A 10,011-nucleotide genomic window follows, 5' to 3' on the forward strand; every position below is an offset into this window, starting at 1 on the left:
TAAATGAGACCCAGATGTTTAGTTTATAGATCCATTTTTTTTGCCAAAGTAGCCTTAAGATCAAGGTGTCAGATTCTGCCATACAAAATGTGTATTTTCACAAAAATAGCAACTGTTCTATAAAAACCTCACACCAGAAAGGGATTATGAGCTGGTCTAAGATTACTGTGTACTCTTTCAAAGGTATCTAACATAAGACCAAAAGAAATAAATGGAGAAGATGATACTACCAACTCTTTGGAATATAAATGCTTGTGTTTTAATAAAGTAGAAGCAATTCTAGTAATTAGCAGATACTGATTCATGTTACCTGGGCTACCCATAACTATAAGGAGCATAATTATTTCCAAAGCAACAGAACTTAAAGGCTTCTTTTCTAGAGAAAAATCCACATTTTCAGTTCTTCAAGCCAAAGTCACCAACAGGAAATGCTGCAGGTATGACCAACTATCAGGGACCTGAGCCCAAAATAACCCAGGCTATTATTTTTTACTACCATCTATGAATTATATATGCATTTTTTAAATTACCTTATTGGAATAACTTTAGATTCACAAAAAGTTTGCAAAGATAGTAGGGAAATTATAATAGGCAAAACATGGAAACAACCTAGTAGATGAGTGGATAAAGAAGATGTAGTACATATACATAATGGAGTACTACCCAGCGATAAAGAATGAAATCTTGCCATTTAAGACAACATGGATGACCTAGAGGGTATTATGCTAGGGGAATAAGTCAGAGAAAGACAAATACCAAATGATTTCACTTATAGGTGGAATCTAAAAAACAAAACAAACAAAACTGAGAAAAACCCACAAACACAGAAAACTTAGTGGTGGTTGCTATAATGGAAGGGTGTGGGGGAGTAGGTGATACAGAAGAAGAGGGAGAAAACCTAGTAAGATATCTGGTATTTTGAGCTGGGCAATGGTTACATAAATGTACACACACACACACACACACACACACACACACACACACACACACACACAAAGATAGTAGGGAGAAGTCCCATATACCCCTCATCCTGTTCAATTTCCCCTAATGTTAGTAGCTTATTTTATAGTAATATAGTATATTTTATAGTGTTAAAGTGTCAAAATTAAGAAACCCGAATAGGCACATTAACTTAAACTTCAAATTTCAACAGTTTTTCCATTCACATCCTTTTTCTGTTCCAAAATCTTATCTAGGATACTACATGCATTTAACTGTCATGTGTTCCTAGTGTCTTCTGGTCTGTGACAGTTTTTGAATGTTTCTTTACTTTTCATGATCTTGACAATCTTGAGTACTACTAGCCAGGGGTTAAGATATAGCAATAGTTCAACCATTTTTTTCAAACAGTAAAATTTTACACTACAGTAAAAAACCTAGAGACTAGGCAAAGTAGTAATGATAAAATTAATCTCTTAAGACATATTTTAAGAATGCAAGAGATGGCTTTATTGGTGAATTCTACCAACTGTCTGAAGAATTAACATCAATTCTCAAATTCTTCCAAAAACAGAAGAGGGCAGACACTTCCTAATTTATTCCATGAAGCCAGCATTACACTGACACCAAATCCAGATAAGACATCACAAGAAAACTACAGACCAATATCCTTTATGAATATAGAGGCAAAAATCCTCAACAAAATACTAGCTGAATACAGCAGTCTATGAAGAGGATTATATATCATGACCAAGGAGGAGTTACCCTAGGAATGCAAAGGTGGTTCAACATACAAAAAGCAGTTAATGTAACACACCACATTAACAGAATGGAGGAGAAAAACCCCATGATCATCTGACACCATAAAAGCATCTAACAAAATCCAACATCCTTTTGTGATAAAACAATAAACCAGAAACAGAAAAGAACGTCCTCAACGTGGTGAAGGACATTTTTAAAAACCCAGGGCTAACATTATACTCATTGGTGAAAGACTGAAAACTTTTCCCCTACAATCAGAGATATGACAAGAATGCCCACTTTCATACCTAATATTAAACACTGTATTGGAGTTCTTGCCAGAGCAATTATGCAAGACAAATAAATAAAAAGTATCCAAGTTGGAAAGTAAAATTATTTTTATTCACTGATGACATGATCCTATATACAGGAAATCTGAAAGAATCCACACACAAAAAAAATATCAGTTAATAAATCAGCGAAGTTACAGGGTACAAGATCAACATACAAAAATCAGTTGTGTTGCTGTACACTAGCAAGAATTCAAATATGACATTAAGAAAAGTTTCATTTACAACAGCACCAAAAAGAAAAAAATAATGAATAAATTTAACCCCAAAACACACAAGACTTATACACTGAAAACTACAAGCACTGCTGAAATAAATGACAGAAGACCTAGATAAATGTAAATTCCTAAACTCATGGCTTAGAAGACCTAGCACCATGAAGATGGCAGTACTCTCCAAAGTGATCAATGCCATCCCTATCACAATGCGAATGACCTTTTTTTTTGCAAAAATGGAAACAATAATCCTAAAATTCATATACAATTGCAAGGGACCCTGAATAAACAAAGCAATCTTGAAAAAGAAGAAAGTTGGAGAATTCACACTTCTGATTTCAAAACTTGCTACAATTATCAAACAGCATGGTACTAGCGTAAGAATAGACATATGCAATAGGACTGAGAGTCAGAAATACCAATGCAAAGGACTGAATGTCAGAAATAAAATCTCATATTCTGGTCCACTGATTTTCAACAAGCATGCCAAGCCACTTAATACATAAAGAAGTTGTTCAGAGACCATTAGTAGAAAGACTGATGGTCTTTCAACAAACTATACTGAGAATTAGATACCCACTTGCAAAAAGGGTGAAGTTGAGTAATTGCCTCACACCACACACAAAAATTAACTCAAGGATCACAGACCTAAATGCAACAGTTTAAACCATAAAACTCTTAAATGTAAACCTAGGGGTAAGTAAATCTTAATGACTTTGAAACTGGCAAGGGATTTTTATTTCTAACACCAAAAGCATAAATAACAACCAAAAAAAAAAAAACAGATAAATTGTGGACTTCAACATTTAAAACTTTCTGCATCAAAAGATATCATCAAGGAAGTGAAAAGATAACCCATAGATTGGGAGAAAAATAGCTGCAAACCATATAACTAATAAAGATCTAGTATCCAGAATATATAAAGAACTCCTACAACTCAACAACAAAAAAATTATTCAAAAATGGGCAAAGGACTAAATAGACATTTCTCCAAGGAAGATATACAAATAACCAGCAAGTACATGAAAAGATGTCCAACATAATTAGCTTCTAGGAAAATGAAACTCAAAACCACAGTGAGATACCACTCACACCCACTAGCATGACTATAATTTAAAAAATCAGAATACACATTGTCAAGGATGTGGAACCCTGCGATGTGCACTGCTGGTGGGATGGCAAATGCCAAAGTAACTACGGCAAACAGTTTGGTGGCTCCTCAAAAAATTCTTTAAAAATGTTAAACATAAACTTAGCATATGACCCAGCAATTCCAAGCCAAGGTATGTAATACCAAAGAATAGAAAACAGATATTCAAAAACTTGTACTCAAATGTTCAAAGCACCATATTCACAATAGCCAAAAGGTGGAAACAACCCCAAATGTCCATCAACAGCCAAATGGATAACCAAAACATGCTTATATTCAACAAAATGTGCTTTTATTTTTTCCAACTTAATTATGAAAATTTTCATACTAAGTAATATTCAGCAACATTACTGGGCCACAGAAAGGAATGAAGCACCAATATGTTACAGCTGTGGGTGAACCTTGAAAATACACTAAATGAAAGCAGCCAGACACAAAAAATCACACATTGTATTACTCCATATATATGAAACATCCAAAATAGGGAAATCCTTACACAAGAAAGCTGTCCAGTGGTTGCCAGGGGCTTGGAGGAGGGGAACTATGAAGTGACTGCTTAATGTATATGGGGTTTCCCTTTTGGGGTTCTAAAAATGTCTTGGAACTAAAAGTGATGGTTGCACAACACTGTTAAGCTACTAAATGCCACTGAAGTGGACACTTTAAATGGTTAATGGTTAATTTATGGTATGTCAACTTTTTATTTTTCCTTAAAATGGAAAATCTAATAAAGGTCCAAGAGGGAATGCCCCTTGAATAACTTAAGCAATCAGCCTAATAGAGCATATAAAGGCAAAATTTAAAGAAAATACTTCCTCTAATATAGGTCATCTCAAGGGCATTAAAATATTAAGATTTAGAAACAATATACTGTTAATATACAATTTTGAAACATATACTGTTGGTACGATTTTGAAAACTTCTAATTAATTATATCTAAGAATAATTATAACTGTGGGAATAATCACTTGCCAAGGGAAAATATAAACTTTTAATAGTATCAATGACAATTCCTTTTACTATTAATACAAAATGTAAAAGATGCAGTCATCTTGTTATGCTCAAGACAGTGAAGACGCATTACTCACTTCACCATGCTTTAAAGTGAGTTCTCTAAGTGATATACACAATTTATGACCTGTCCGATAGTGACGCAATAGCTACCAATTAGTGAATATTAGTATGGAATAGATACCTGGTTAAGTCATTTACTTAGAAAACGGGCTCAGAGAGGTCTCCAAGACCAATCCATTTGGTACTTGATGGAAAAAGGTTTCAAGCATTCAGATTCCAGCTCTGCTGACATACCTCTGAGGTCTTAGTCAAGTTATTTAACTTCTCCAAACCTTAATTTCCTCATCTATAAAATGGAAATGGTTGTTGTGAGGGCTAAATGGTAATACTGTCCATACAATGGAATAATACAAAGCCCTACAAAAAATATGAAGAACGTCCTGATCCTAAAGGATGGCTGCCAAAGTATCCAGGGGTGATGGGTCTGCAACTTATTTTCAAATGGTTCCACGAAATAAATATACACCACACCTATAAATAGAAAAAAAATGGCAAATATTAACAATGGTTGCATCTGGCATGGACAAAGTGCTCGTTTTCCTATTTTTTCAACTTCTTAATGTTTGAAAATTTTCATAATTAAGAAGTTGGAAAAAATTAAGCATTTACTTTCCTTATTTGGCCCAGCTCTCAAATATACTGACAAGACAGAAAAGCACAGAGCATGTGGGGGTGTCTCTCTCCCAGGAATATACCCCCGGAGGAATACACAGAAACAGATCGAATCTATTACTTCTGTGGCAGATAACTGACTTTCTGATGGATAAAGGGAGGAGAGAGAGTTTTCACTATACATAATTTCCCTAGCTATACCAATTTTCCATTATTCTGTACCTTTTTGTAAGTTTTTAATTAAACCATAAAATCTGTCCTAACACACAATACTGAACGGCCTGTTCTGCAGAAAGTATCCCCATGTCTAAAATAAAGCCATGCTAAGGACAGATCCTGTAAGGTTACAATCCTGAAACAAGTGTCTGTAAGCATTCTTCTTTATTAAAACAAAAACAATAACCTGAGGGGAAAAAAAACAAGTTTGGAGCTTCAAATAAAACCGAAATATTAGTGTGACATATGAGATCATGCATAACAATTTTCTATTACTGTCCGTGACCACAGAGAAACCAACATAATTGGTAATCATCAACTTCAATCACTTCAAACTGATGTGGTTCATTCTACCAAACTCCTCTCCTCCCACATGTAACGACTGTTTGACATACAACAGCAAAACACTGCTCGGCAGCTACTGAAGAGATTTTCAGCCCAGAATGACTTCCTTTACATTCCCCAAATTCTTTTTCATCTCCTTAACATCAAAAATATATCACCACTCAAAAATGGATATGAATAACTACTACACACAAAACCCAAATCTTGACAGCATCAAGAAAAAAAATCGATTCCTGAAGAGTCTATATATTACAGGCTTATATAAACCTTAAAGGTAAACTCCAGTAAACGGGAAAATTACAGGACGGCACTGCCAACAAACATCTCATTCTGGTCGTTAACAAAGCATTAAGAAGATGCTACTGCTAATACAATTAAAACATGTAGACTAATTAAAAGGCCAGTACAGAAAAACTGAGGCCAACGTGACGTGGACCAGGACGAGTCATTAGGGACTGAAAAGGAACTACTACGCTCCAAAACTACTTCGACAAATCGGAACCCGAGCGCTACCACTGCAGTAAGAGGAAGTGAGACGGAAACCGTCTGGGAAGAGAACGGGGAGTTAGGCGAACACCTCTGACACCCCACGTGAAAACGACTAGAACTGCCGGAAGCAGGCTCCGGGGAAGCTCCGCGGCCCTCGGATCCCGGCTCCCGCTGCAGGACCCGCGTGCCTCTCCCACCCCCCCGGGCCACCCCGGCGGTGGGAGTGCCCGCAAAGCTCCTCCTCCTCGCCCCGTCCGAGAGCTGGGCGGGTGCAGGGGGAGGTGGCACGGGGCCGAGGGAGGGGAGAGCCCGCCTAGGTGGCTGGAGCTGGAGGCGGAGACCCAGTCTGGGAGGGGGGCGGCCGTACGGCAGGAAAGATGGAGCCATCCAGCCGTACGGCACGGAGCCCGGGAAGACAGGGAGGAGAAGGTGACTAGGGGAACGAGAGGCGCCCCTCCTCCAGGCAGGGGCGGCACACCCCTGCCCCCTCGCCGGGCGTTAGAGTTACTCCTGAGGAGCTGCTTCTGCGGACTGGAGGAAGAACCTGGGGGCGGAAAAGTCCTCTCAGGCCGCGGGCCCAGCCTCCCCGGCGGCCCGGCCCGCCCCCTCCCCGCCGACGGCCAGGCAGGTGCCGCCCCTCCCCCAGGCCGGCGCCCACTCTCCCCCGCCCGGCCACGCGCGCTGTCTCCTCGCATCCCTCCCGGAGACCGTCGCTTCCCCACTCACCTTCCCGGGCGGCTCCGCCGCTCCCCCCTGCCCCGCCAGCGGCCGCAGTTCACACACACTGCCTCAGGTCCCGCACTCACTCTCCCTCACACACAGCGCGACCACGGTTCCGAAGGGGCCCACATATTATGCGTCACTCTGGTGCTACGTGCCCCGCGCGCGCGCGCGCGCGCGGCGCCTCGAGTTGGCGCGCGGCTCACGGGCGGGAGGCGGGAAGGATAACGCCAGCATGAGTTCAGGAACACCGACGAGTCCCGGGGCCGTCTGGGAAATGAAGTTCCGCTTCCAGGGGCGGAGCCCACCAGTCTTCGTCGGCGCACGCGCACTCTGGCCCCGCGCGTTGACTATTGGGACGTGTAGTTTTTAGCATAAATGAGAACTGCCGTGTACTCATTGGCTGCTTCAGAAAGCGGAAGCGAAAAGTAAGCGACGCCCCGCCCACGCCAGGGCTTGCGTCCTTCAGGGAGTGCCCCAGGTTTATTCTTCCATTTGCCCCATTATGCCTAAAACACACAGCGTCTGAGAAAATATTTCCCACGAGCATATCAGAAACCACAGCACCCATTAAACAGAAGGCACTGGTTTTTCCTTACCTTTTCTTTTCAAGATCTACCCAATAGGATCGATAAATATTTATCCTGGATATTGTATGCGAGACAGAGAAAAGAGAAAAATCGAAAGGTCGGCTGACCTCAGAGGTCATCGAACTCCTTTATTTTACAGCTGGGAAAAGTGAAGCCTGGAGTGACTTGCCCAACAGCACACAAGCAATTAGCAGAGCCAACGACTCAGGGGTCCCTCTTTGGGGACATGAAAGGTAAACATGATCGCACAGGTGAGCAGCATCTCTCCTTGACAAGATCCTACCCAGCCTTTTTCTCTCTAGAAGCCCTGGGCAAGTTTCCGTACATTTCTATACAGAGTCCTCACAGCCAGCGCTGTCACACGGGGAACACGGGACGCAGCAACCCAGCCGCGCTCAGGTTCCGCAGCCAGTAAGCAGCCAGCCGGGGCCTGATGCTGGGTCTCTGGTTTCCGTTCCCCTCTGGATCCTATTCCCCTCTTTCCGGTAAAGTGACTGCCCTCAAGTGTATACCTTGGAGCAGCTGCTCAGGAGCAGAATTCTAGAATATGATGTGACAGTGCCACAGACATGTCACATCTCGCCTGCCACAACACACAACTCTCTTCCCTGTGCTTCTGGAACTGCCTATATCAGTAAAGGCAACCACCATTTCCTTTGACTTTACAGCAAGCTAAGCTCTCTGCCAAGTGTTTTATCCGCACTTTTTCATGTAACCCTCACTACCACTCCACAGGGTAAATACAGTTACCCCTCTATACAGATGAGAAATCTGAACATCCAAGGAAGGGATCCAGGTTTGTGGATCCAGAGACTGGACTCAAAACTTTACTACACCCATCCCCCGGAATTCCTTCAGCTGACTTTCCTGCCATGCCCCCTGGGCCGTGAACCCAGATGCACCAGAATGGGGCTTTGTTCAAGCCTTAGATACCCTCCCTCTGTGCATGATCTAGCCAGCAAGGTGGTGGCTCCCCTGCTGGCTGGGGTCCTGAAAATCAGAGCCCTTGTGAGAATCCAGGGTCCAGCTCACCTGTTCCTGGCACAGCCTCTGCCTGCCACCAGATGGCACTGCTGCCTGCAGAAACCCAGCCTGGGAGTGGAGGAGAATGAGGGGCATCCAGGAGGGGCTTTGGAGAAGTCAGGGCCCAGGGCTGGGCAAACAGCTGGAGGGCCGCAGGGCCGGTCAGCAGCTGCTCTCTCCAGAATCTTTTCTGACATCTTTTTCAAAAGTCCCTGTCTGGATGGCCTCCTAAAACTCTAGGCTCAAGGCCTGAAGTGGCTTAGCAAATGCTCAATAGTCAACTGCTCCTCTGGGGCAACTTTGCCCTGCCCCTCCTTGCTCCGTGTCTCTGCACCCCATTCATCACTTCTTGATGTTCATCCCAGAGGTGAGGGGCACAAGGACGATTCCGGCAGGCCTTCCTGGCAGAGTGAGGATGGAAAGTAATTTACCTATTGATGTCAAGGAAAGTCAGGAGTTCAGAATGATTCTGGGAAGAACTTCAGGAATGTTAAGGTTTCCATCTGAGGCTCAGAATTTGGGGCTAAACTTCCTCAATCCACAATGAAGTCCTATTTCTTGCCAGTTATCCAAGTTCTTTCCCCCGTCAATCAACATTACTTTGGTTGAATGCAAGCCATGTGAATTTCATCAGGACCTCTATGTTAAACGGAACCTCAGGAAAACTGTTCTGTTTGGGTTTAGAACATATATATGATATGCTTTTGTAAAGAGTAACCCTATTATAGAGTAGTGTATAAGGGAAATTTGCTTTATGAGCTCTAGGTCTTCCATTGTTAAAAGTGAAATGGTACAACTGCAGTAATAAACTTGACATTTAATGTGAAAAGAAAAAAAAAAGTCCCTGTCTGTCTTAAGAGAGACTATCCACCCAGCACTGGCCAGTTAGAGACAGTAAAGACTCAGCCTGAGCAGGCCTTTGATTTACAAACTACCCAGTCCAGATCCACCCCTTCCCGCTGTCCTGTACGCCCCAGAGGGCAGTCCTCCGCCTGAACCATCTCTGGCCAGGCCCCAGGCCCCTGGGGCCTCCCTTACAGCTTAAAGCCCACCGAAATTACTCAGAGCAGCCAGTGCCAACCTGTACTACCCTGTCTGCCTCTCCCACTCCCAGAAAGGCCACAGAAAAGCAATGCCTGCAGCCCCTGCCCTCCCCGTGCCCCACACAGCTGCACTGCAGGCCTCCCAGACACCCAGTCTGGGAAGGGGAAGGGACCACACCCAGGTTTTCGGGGTGGCACACTCATCCCACACATGCTCACTGACACCTCTCACAGGACAGATATGTGTGCCTGATACACAAGCATGCCCGCCTGTGCCCTGACACTGTCCCCAGAGCCAGCACCTTCTCATCCACGCACACACAAGCACAGAGCTGCAGAGCTTGGTCTGGCACCCACCCTCTCCCCAGTGATTGGAAGGACACTCCCCGGCCTCTGTGGAGGAGCACGGCTGGGCTCTGTCTGTGCCCCTCTGTGTGGTGCGCTCAGAAAGCAGCAGCCACCGTCCAAAAGGGCGAGGAGTCGAGCTTCCGGGCTGCCCAGTGG

At 43.3% G+C, this 10,011-nt stretch overlaps 1 protein-coding gene across 5 annotated transcripts in view; it reads right to left on the bottom strand.

The window, feature by feature from the left end:
* Positions 1-7,075, bottom strand: part of DCAF1 (DDB1 and CUL4 associated factor 1) — a 56,416-nt gene extending 49,341 nt beyond the window's left edge. Inside the window, exons 1-2 of one of the 5 annotated variants that reach the window (XR_012128872.1) lie at positions 6,858-7,075; positions 4,591-4,940 (exon numbers count right to left, since the gene is read on the bottom strand). The gene's annotated coding sequence lies outside the window, so the exon portion shown is untranslated. Of the gene's footprint in view, positions 1-4,590; positions 4,941-6,639; positions 6,676-6,857 lie in introns of all 5 variants that reach the window. The other 4 variants (XM_073230641.1, XM_073230643.1, XM_073230644.1 and 1 more) reach the window with 4 other exon arrangements.
* Between the last annotated feature and the right edge of the window lie 2,936 nt (positions 7,076-10,011).

The sequence above is a fragment of the Manis javanica genome, chromosome 3 (genome assembly GCF_040802235.1).
Source record: "Manis javanica isolate MJ-LG chromosome 3, MJ_LKY, whole genome shotgun sequence".
Lineage (NCBI taxonomy): Eukaryota > Metazoa > Chordata > Mammalia > Pholidota > Manidae > Manis > Manis javanica.